This window comes from Suricata suricatta, chromosome 4 (genome assembly GCF_006229205.1).
Source record: "Suricata suricatta isolate VVHF042 chromosome 4, meerkat_22Aug2017_6uvM2_HiC, whole genome shotgun sequence".
Classification (NCBI taxonomy): domain Eukaryota; kingdom Metazoa; phylum Chordata; class Mammalia; order Carnivora; family Herpestidae; genus Suricata; species Suricata suricatta.
The window spans coordinates 54,784,829-54,795,377 of record NC_043703.1 but is presented as its reverse complement, the minus strand read 5'-3'; the positions used below and the strand labels follow the sequence as shown (position 1 = coordinate 54,795,377).

The window sequence follows — 10,549 nt, the reverse complement described above, 5'->3', positions numbered from 1 at the left end:
ACAGAACTCAGCTGTGAATATTTATGGAGTCATTGTCAAGATGGGATTGATTGCACTGAAGAGGTGTTATGCTTGCTTTAGAGGATGGGGGGAGCTAGTGTGTACACATCGGGGGGGGGGGGAGTGAAAGGGTCACATCTCCGTCTCTCATGTAAGACATAAACACAAACAAAAACAACCTGGACATCTGGACCCAACATAAGCATAGCATCTTAGAAATATGGAGTAGCAATTTTGAGCCCTGCATCAGTTTCTGCACCGACAGTGGAGCCTGTTTGGGATTCTCTCTCCCCTCTCTCCCTGCCCCCTGCCCACGTGCTCTCACTCTCTTCTCTCTCTAAGTCAACTGAAAATAAATTTAACAAAACTTTAAAAGAAATATGGAGTAGCAGAAGAAATAGCTCAGACTGTTGAAAATAATTGTTTCTGGGGAATGGAAATTGGAGGTAAAAAAGGAGTGTGTCAAAAGACTTGTGTTTCTTCATCAGACCCAAGGTAATATTTGACTTCTGGAACCATATGTGGTTGACCCTTGAGCAACATGGGTTTGAACTGCATGGTTCTACTTGTGTGTGGATTTTAAAAAGTACAGTACTGTGCTGTAAGTGTTTTTTCCTTTTCTCATGATTTCTTTGATAACACTTTCTTTTCTCTAGCTTACTTTATTGCAAGAATAACATACAAAATATACGTTAACTAGCAGTTTATGTTATCAGTAAGGCTTAGCAGTTGGTCAACAGTAGGCTGTAAGTAATTAAGTTGTGGAGGAATCAAAAGTTACACGTGGATTTTCAGCTGTGTGTGGGGTCAGCGTTCCTAATCCCATGGTGTTCAAGGGTCAACTGTACTGATTATAATATTAAAGCAAACATATGTCCATAAACAAAAACATGTACATGGATGTTCATAGCAACATTGAGTTACCAGGGGACAGAGATGGAAGACAAAATGTTTACCATATATCTTAGTGCATCGTTTTAAATTTTAAGCTGTGTGAATATATTATTAATCATGAAATTAAAAATTTTAAACTTAAATGAAAAATATTTAAAACATTATGAAAGAGAATATTGCAACCAACACTCATATGTCCAATACTTCTTTTTCCCAAATCTGAACATTTAGCTACAGACGGTTGAATTCTCCTGTCTACCCTCCTTGAGCCCACTCCCTCCTTAACTTGCCTGAAGTAACTATGTTCTTAAATTGGGATTTATCATTGCTTAGATATATTTTTATTATAAATACACACACACATGCACACACACACACACGCACACACACATGCACACACACGCACGCACACCCACAAACCACACTATAATAGTTGGTTAAAATGCATGCAAATATTAGTATTATTCTTCAACATTTGCTTTTCTTCCATCTTAGGTTTTTAAGACTTATTCTTGCTTAGGCGATCTACTTTTTCTATAACTGCTAGATACTATACAGAACCACAATTTATACATTCCCTCTGCTGCTTCCTTTATATTTTTGCTATCAAGCAAAGTGATAATAAGCTTTCACCTGTTCATCCCATTTCCTAACTGAGCGGCAGTACTGTTCTAAGCGCCAGGCATATGGCTGAGGAGAAATCCAAGTAAACATCTGCCCAAAGTTGAGCTTAGGTTTGGGAGGAGACAATAAGCTTAATGTTAGAATATCGCATACTAGAAGGTGTTAATTCTGTAGAAAACAGAGCAGAGTAAGGATGAGTGGAAATTCTTGTGGTAGCAGAGTTGTGAATAGTTGCTCGGGGGCGGGGGGGGGGTAGGGCACTACTCATCACGTGTCTCTGTGACACCCCTACTTAGTGAACAAGTCCAGAATCTTACCTGTTTACAACACACCTAGGTTCATGGGTGAGCTGGGGTGGCTCTGCGTCTGAATGTGGGTTAGCTAGATTCAGCCTGCATTGTGGCTTGGATTCAGGTTGATCTCAAGTGTCTCCTATTCCCCTTAAACAAGGGTGTGTTTTCTTCATGGTAAATGTCAGACATGAAGGAGACCATGTCAGATCATGGGCATGTATTTAAGACCTCTGTTTGTGTCTTGTCTGCTACTTTTCCACTGCTCTGTTCCAAGCAAGTCACATGAAATAAGCCTGGGTAGGAGGGATGCATACTCTACTCGATTTAGGGGGAGGTCCTGAAAGGTCTCAAAGCAAAGATGGCAGTGCAGAATTCCGTAAAGGTTGTGAAGAATTGAAAACTATAGTAGGGGCACCTGGGTGGCTCAGTCACTTAAGCGGCCGATTTTGGCTCAGGTCGTGATCTCACAGCTTGTGATTTGAGCCATGCATCAGGCTCTGTGCTGACTGGTCAGAGCCTGCTTCAGGTTCTGTATCTCCCTGTCTCTCTGCCTCTCCTCCGCTCATGCTCTGTCTCTCACAAATGATTAAAAGTAAAAAAAAAAACAAAACTATAGTAAAAAAAGGTTTTTTTTTTGAAGGAAAAAACCCACCAAATAATACCCAATTCATAGGACCATGTGAAGAATAAATAAAATATGTGCAGAGTCTAGTCCAGAGACTGGTACAAATATTAAAAGATTAGTTAATACTTATATAGCACTTACATGCAAGGCACTCTACTGTGTTCTCTATATCTATCCGTGTAACCCAACCCTCACGCTATTCTTATGCCCATTTCCTAGATGAGGAAACAGGCCAGTAAAATGACATAATCTGCCCAAGGTCACATGACTAGTACAACTATAGAGCTGGGAGTCGACAACAGACAAGTAGCCCAGCATCTTCACTCTTAACCATGCTCTCTGCTCCCTCTGCACGCCTCCAGGACCCCAAGTCTGGATTAGTGCTGTGTGTTCCCACAAGCACTTGGCTTTTCATCTCATGGTTCTGGGTACCACTTGCCTTCTCACTTGTCTGTGTCCTTAGCTACAGTGGACATTCTAGAAAGGCAGGGATCGTGCCCGTCTTACTTTCCTTCCCTACCCATCAAATATGGCAGTGGAGTGACGCAGCAGCCCTCTTCCCTCTGCACTGGCCCCACAGTGTGTGAAAGGAAGTGAAGGGAGCATAAAAGATTAAAGATGCTAGAAAAATGTGGAGTCATTGATGGAGCAAGGTATTTAAGCAGAAGATAGAAGATCAAGATTAAAAGGAGGAACTGTTGACCTTGAGAAGATGAAAGCACACCTCTTCCTTTAAAGATGGAAAGAAGAGGAAAGGGTGGATCTGTAAGAGCAGAGGAGGCTAGGTGAAGAAGCTCAGGCAGGGTGACCTGGATCATCTCAGTAAGTGGCGGGCGGGAAAGGAGGCAGGAGGGTGGAGTGGGAGGCTGAGGCAAGAGGAAAGAGTTTGGGATAAATGCCTAACTTTTGGGGTCTGTGATCTCTTGTTTTTCAACGTTTATTTTTGAAAGCGCATGCAAGCAGGGGAGGAGCAGAGAGAGGGGGCGTACAGAGGATCTGAGGCAGGCGCCGTGCCCACAGCAGAGAGCCTGATGTGGGGCTTGTACTCTCGAATCCCGAAATCATGACCTGAGTCAAAGTCGGACACCTAATCCACTGGGCCACCCAGATGCCCCCTGTGATCTCTTTAATATTGCAATGAATAATATGATGAACCCAGAGGAAAAAAAGAACGTACACACAAAATTATGTGTATAATTTTAGAGGTCAGGGGACCGCTGGTTGGGAATGCCTGCTCTCAGAAGCTAATGAAATTGAGTAAAAGTATTTCTGAGAAGAAATTTGAAGGCAAGCAGCTTGAATTCATAGCCTTCTAAGTCTGTGCTTCTGTGACTTCTTCAACAGCACCCAGTGGCAGCAGAATAGCAGCCGATGTGGAATTAGGGACTGAGGCTGTGGGTTTCCTAGCTGTCCAGGGGTGGGGGGAGGCGGGGAGGGCAGTAGAGGTGGAGAGAAGGCAAAGGATGGGCCAGTGAAGAAGTGGCAGACGTAGCAGTAGAGTCTTGTGGAGGGTGGGACAGGTCCTCTCTGGGTGTCGGCCATCGAAGTTCATGGTCTATAGACAACAGAAAAATAATAATAAAACTGAAAGTCCGTTTTGTGCTTATTATCAAGATGCACAAGCAATTCTAAACACCGACAGTGATAAAATCCTGCCCTCTGAAAAAGCCTGGATGCAAGATCTGAACCACTGCCTGTATCTGGGTAGATACATGCCCCCGGGAGGCAGATAAAGAGATGAAAGATGGAGGGAGTCATCCAGGATGTGGGTGAGGCGCTGGTGGGCGGCCGAGGTGGCGCCCAAGCTGAGCTGGTGCTAGAGAAGAAGCCTCCTTCGACCCGGTGGTTAAGGGGCCCAATTCAATGGCTTTCATCTAGAATCTACATGTTGTCTGGAGTCCCCAATCCTTCTTTCTGACTGCCGGTCAGAACCGTGTGTGTTTCACGGTCTTCACGTGTCCCCTCCGCTCACGTCCTCATCTGCCTCAGTGTTTCACAGCCCTTTCACCCCTTTTCCTAACAGATGGCTTTTATTTACTTACGTGGTTTTCTCCCCTACTAAACTACGTACTCCTTGAGAGCAGTGGTCGTGTCACCTTCGTCTCTGAATCACCAGTGCCTGCAAACAGGCACTCATGCCTGCTGAACCAGGCATCCTGCTCTCCTTACAGATCCCTCAGATCTCCGAGGACCAGACACCAGCAGACACAGGATGCTGCCGATTTCCTTCTCCCGGGTAGATGAAAGGCGTCTCTGTTCTCCTTTATGACATCCCTGCTGGGTCATCTTCGTTCCATTCATTGTGCAACCTGGGACATAGAACTAGATTAGGGAGATCCACATTTCACATTTTGTCATCCCTAAACCATCAGTGCATCATCTAGAAAATCCCACTGCAGGGCCCAGAATGGTGATTATTCCCACCAGAGTTGGAACCACCAGCATTTGGCTGCTTTGTAGTGTGACTGGTACTGTCACAATGATGCACAGGTGTTTTCTTTGGTGTCCCAAAATAATTTAGTTGCTTCTTGAAACCCCTCTGCAATCTATTACTTGGGAGTAATTATGAAATGGAGCAAACAGGGTCTGATTCACTCCCCCAGTCTTCCTTGGAAGTCGCTAGGGGGCTGATAGTTCTCTGGAGGTGGACCACTTTCTCGAATGGACCAAATCTCCACCATCTCATCCATTACTCCGCCCACCCTCTTCTTCAAGATAGCGTCTGGTGGTTCTGACCAAGAAGTTGCCACACCACTGGCTAATGAAGTCGATAGACTAGAAACAGCTTGGTTTAACATTTGAGGTTGGAAGCAAGAACTTTCTAGAGGAGAAATCAAAGAAGTGAAAAGATGTATAAAGGCAGCTTGCCAACCAGAGTGCCCACTGGTGGGGTTCCAGGCCCCTAGCAACTATGGAAGCATGTAGGATGATCAAGCATTGTCAACTCACCGTCAGACTAAAGCACCGCCGTATCGCCTCACTCCTCAGCCGACCGCTCCAGCCACACACAGTCTGGGGACCAATGTGGAGATTATACTTCATGTTTAGTTAATATTACCCAACCTTTACGGCCTCTGTGAGGCCATAAGCACTTGAACACTTACTTTTGAAAATGGGAATTTGCCCTTAAAACCAGCGCCCAGGGTTTAGACATCAAATAGAGCTTTTTTTTTTTTTTAATTCTCTTGCTAATGTTACAAAACATGCATTCAAAAAATAAATCTGGCCTGTATGAAAGAATTCAGCTCCCAGTTAACTACAGCAGCTGTCTGTGTAATCCACGGGTGCTCTTTATAGGAAACGTCTAAATAATTGAAATCTTTAATTGGGTTAAAGAGATCCCTAGCACATAGATGTGCTATAAATAAAAGTGAGTAAATAATATAGTGGCCTTTCTTTTTAGGCCCTCCTCCTTAAAGAGACCATTGTGTCTTGTTTGCTCCAATAAGATCTTTGTTCCGGGACACTTAGAGGTTAGGTTTCTGCTGGGGCGGAGCTTTCCCAAGGAAATTCCTTCCAGTTTGTTTCAGGTGGATTTCCACCTTCTCCCTTGGCTACTTCACTAAAAACGAATCATTTGTGTGCCTTGCTGTAAGTAGCCAGGCACCTGGGCTTTGCATTTGCAAGTGGGGCCAGAGCAAGTAGCAAAGGTAGCAGGCTGACCTGGCCTTGTTATCTGAAATCAGGCAGGTTTAAGTAGCCCAGAGCTTATGAGCCAGCTAGAGAAGAAAGGGAGGAGTGAAAAATGCTTATGAAAAGGAAGTGGTAAGACATTTCTGAATTTTAGTGTGACCTGTTCTGTCAGGTGGTTCTTATGGGGGAGGAGACATGAAAAAAAAAAAAAGTTAGGTAAAATGTCCTTATAAAGACAAAATCTATTTCTTTCCTGCCTGATGATTTGTCATTCTAGTCACTTCCTGCCTTGTGACTGACACCCGGGGTTGACAAAGTTGTTCTGCAGATCAGAGAGAAGGGGGTTTCTGGTCACACGCCAGTACCACTGAGGACAGTTTTTCAACAAGGTAAATATTCTTAATGTCTTTTTGTCATTTCTAAGTGCTTATGATGTGTTTCCTTGTTGGGCGGCTGTGTTTCTGTGGGTTGTGGGTGTTTGCCTTTAGGAGACCGAGGTCTGAGCACCTGTCACCCGAGCCCTATGTGAGCCATGCGACCGCTTAACTGCCCAGCCAAGCTGTACCCACCTTATGTGGCTGTCCAGAGCCAGACCCCTCAGTTCTGTGGGGTGGCCTCTTCTCCAGTTATCCACAGTTAGAACCCCAAAAACCATGATTATTTTTTCCCTTTTATTTTACTTTTTAATGTTTGTTTATTTTTGAGAGAGGGAGACAGAGCATGAGTGGGGGAGGGGCAGAGAGGGAGAGAGAGAGAGGGAGAGAGACAGAATCCGAAGCAGGCTCCAGGCTCTGAGCTGTCAGCACAGAGCCCACCGTGGGCTCAAACTCATGAGCAGTGAGATCATGACCTGAGCTGAAGTCGGACGCTCAATGGAATGAGCCACCGAGGCGCTTCCCCCTCTTTTTTTTTCCCTTTTAAACCAAATCATATTTTGATTTATTTCTCTTGCTTTATTTCAGGGAGGCTATTTACTGTGATTTGATCTACTTTAAAATGTTTTCAGGAAAGTGGGTATTGATCATTTAGATTGTGCTGCTCATTGGCCTGGTGGGAGTAGTTTAATTTTAGCTCCTGTGGTTCTGTTTTTCTAAAAAGTTTCTTTACAGTCCTTGAGTGGATATATTAACGTCTTGAGTCATATGTTACTGAGTGTGTTACTGGCTATTTGAGTGATTTTGGCACCAGTGGTTTTAATGGGTGTGTCTAATAACCACAGGAATCAGAGGTGCCTTTTTTTCATTTATTCTCTAATAATAAAAGCTATTTGTGTGGCTTCATTGTACTGTTTTTGCAGAATTGTCTGAACTATTGCTTAGGCTGATGACCAAACAAATGACCACTAAATTCTGTCCACATCAGAAATTCTCATAAAGCCGACATGGGTATTTACTCCGGAAGCTCTGTTGAAAGAGACTTTTAAATCTTGTAGCATCGGCCTTCACTTAATTATCATCATCCAACAGTATTAACAACCATTGACAGATGATAAATGTAAAAGCCATTCAGACAGGAAATGGCTTAATTTATCAGGATAGTTATCAAAACCCGATTTTTCTTATTCAAGGATAGCAACTCATTTTTTGAAGTTATTTTCCCAGGGCAACTTTAAACAAAAAAACAACCGGTCAACAAAACTGGTTTATTCACCGTGTCTCTTAGTTTTGAATTTACATAAGTTTATCATCATTGGTTTCTAGTAAATAAAACATTTCAAAGAACCATCTGCACAGGCAAATTTGAATGGAATTAACCGTTTGCCTATAAGTGAATTTCTGAAAGTTTCAAAATGTGACCATCAATATTGTTTTACATATCTCTCGTGAGTGGTTTTAAACAAGCAAAAATGTGGAATTGCGCGAGGAGGACCTGAACCCCAGAAAAGAACAAATTTTTTAAAATTGCTCTATTTTCTTTCCAGTAAAAATATTAATGAGAACAAAATAAATTAGCATGTGAAGGTCTGTCAGTCTTTTCCTTACTTTGGAAGGAAATAAAATGGAATATGAAAAAGTTAATTCAAAGTAGAGAAAAAAGTCTCTTGATTTAAATCACAGTTAGACTGTGAAAGTGTCGACCTGATATGTTGTAAAATATCCATTTCTCCTCAGTCTAGCTCACCCCCAGCAGCATCAGGGAAGAATCTTCTGGGTCTTGCCCTTTTAACAAGCACTGTTAGGGGACATTTCATTAGCTACCTCAAGGATGCTTCTCTTGGTCACATTTTAAATTTTATTTCTTTTAACTTATAAAGTATGCCTTGAAACTATCAGTAATTTGGGAAATAATTTCAGTATTTTAATACCATTTGTAAGTCTTCTTCTGGTCGCTTTGAGGAAAGGGAGGCCAACAAGTAAAGTCCCATTCAAATATGACCTACTTAGAACAAGACAAGTAATAACAATATTATTATGTTATAATATTTATAAGTACTTAGAACATGCAGCCACCCTTTATGCATTATCTCACACAATGCCCTTAGCCATGAGGAGTGGGCTCACCATGGAAGGAAGCGGCCCACTGCCACTGGGCGGATGGAGGGGTGGGGGATGGTAGGTCGTCATGATTTCCAGCTCCGTATTGCTCCTCTGTAAGCATCTGTCTATTCTAGATCCCATCTTCCACACCAGCGTAGTTTTCCCCCAGATGTAGATCGTTAGAAACTTTTATTTCTGAAGCTGACTGAAAGGACCTTGGTGCTCATAATTTTAAGGGAAGGAGGGGGAGAAAGAGAAGAAAAAATTTGCAGTAAACCCAGAAGCTTTTTTAATCTTTATAAGTAAGAGATATTGTTGTGGGTTTCATATAATAATAGAATAAAGAAGTATTTTCTTTTAATTAATGTATAATTTTACTAAAGAATTGTACGTCTTCACAAACTTGCCTCAACCACTTCCCCAACCTATTTCTTGTCACTTCCTTCTGCTCTGGCTGTCCTCCATCCTCTCACCCCCCTCACTTGCCCACTGGGCGCACAAGACCACAAGCCGCCAGAAAGTTCCATGCTTTCGCTTCTTTTTGCTCCAATTGTTGTTCCATTTGCTTTCTCATTTCTAAAACTTAGAGTCAGTTTTCAAGACTCACTTCCAGAAACAAGTCCTTTTGGAAGTCTTTCCTGCGGATCCCTTCCACCATCTTCCTTGCCCCCACTAATGGTTCCTTCTGTGTGTGTCTGCTTAATGCTTTGGCCTTAGAGTAAGTGTAGCAGGAATCATAACTGATTGAGTTTCAAGTTCTTGTTTGCTGACAGCCTGAGCTCCTGCTCTAGCTCTCCTAGCACATGTTCAGCACTAATTTATTGAATTGAAAATTTGTCACAAGTATTTTCTCTCAGCTCCTTAGAGGTGCATGGAGTCTTTTCTTTGATTTCACTTATTAACTTATTATTAACCAAGTTCCCCCAGTGATGGCTGTGAAAGAAGATACAGTAGTCATATAGTATTTGCATCCTACCATGCTCCCTCTTTGCCAAAGCACGATTCTTTATTTTCGTCTCAAAGCACTGAATGGACTTTGAGTGCAAGTTATTTAGGAAATTGCCCAATGACCATCACAAACAGACAAAATTACAATCTTACTATTTTGGTCTAAACACATTCATTGACCTCAAGCTTAGCTACACTTACTGAAACTATTGTACTTGGCAGTGGGCTTCTTTGATGACCAAGAACATAAGAACAGATATTACTAACTTTTGCTTACTTACTTTGGATTATTCTAGAAAGTTCTCAAGTCAACTTCTCCTCTTTACCCTCCATGTATACAGGAGAGAGGGCAAATAAATTTGGTATCAGTCAAGGTGAAATAAAATTTAAAAACTTGCTCATAAGATGATATTAATGAAAAGTCAAAATTTACAAAGTAGGATTGTAAAGGCACCAGACTTTATGATTAGTAGATTTTGTAGCAGAGTAACATTATTTGTTAGTCTAATTGTTTCTTTAGGGCTTTTTCCCCAACTTGTAAAAATCATTAACCAAACTGATGCTATGCTCCTGCGTATTGAACCCTGCAGGCATACAAATTGGCCTTAGAGCTCCACCAAAATGTCAAACTAACCAGTGTCAACAGATTCTGAGAGTTTCAAGGTTCCCTGTTTTGCCAGATGGCAAGGCACTTCAATCAGAAGTGTTCATGTTTCACACTGTTGTCATTTGGAAGTTCTGAGAGGTTACCACCAGATTAGGTATCCGCATTTTTAGGGGCATCTCCGGCCAGCTACTGCAGACCCGGGCCTCCCAGATGTCATCTCTGTGGCTTTCCTCAGTTCCCTTCTGATTCAACTTCCTTCAACTATTGTCTGTCCCTGTTGTTTTGGATTGCCAAGTTTCAGTGATTACATCAGTCTTCCCAGTAATTTCATCATCTCTCCATCTTGTAAGGTACAGCAAGCAGCAGAGCGGGGAAGAAAGAACTTTAGTTTATCACCCTAATAATAATAGCTAACACTCATGTACTACTCACTTTGGACTGAGTATTT

The 10,549-nt window shown here is 42.3% G+C and overlaps 1 protein-coding gene and 1 long non-coding RNA gene across 3 annotated transcripts in view; one reads left to right on the top strand and one right to left on the bottom strand.

Moving 5' to 3' along the window:
- Positions 1–3,520: 3,520 nt before the first annotated feature.
- LOC115289487 lies at positions 3,521–5,453 on the bottom strand. 2 transcript variants are annotated; one of them, XR_003907654.1, is made up of 3 exons: positions 5,386–5,453; positions 4,479–4,745; positions 3,521–3,991 (listed from the first exon to the last, which is right to left on the bottom strand). It is a non-coding gene; the product is annotated as an uncharacterized LOC115289487 (long non-coding RNA). The 2 variants fall into 2 exon arrangements; XR_003907653.1 differs by lacking the exon at positions 5,386–5,453 and having other exon boundaries at positions 4,479–4,806.
- A 903-nt stretch (positions 5,454–6,356) lies between these two features.
- LCP1 (lymphocyte cytosolic protein 1) overlaps positions 6,357–10,549 on the top strand; it is a 52,837-nt gene continuing 48,644 nt past the window's right edge. Inside the window, exon 1 of the mRNA XM_029936726.1 lies at positions 6,357–6,458. The gene's annotated coding sequence lies outside the window, so the exon portion shown is untranslated. The remainder of the gene's footprint in view (positions 6,459–10,549) is intronic.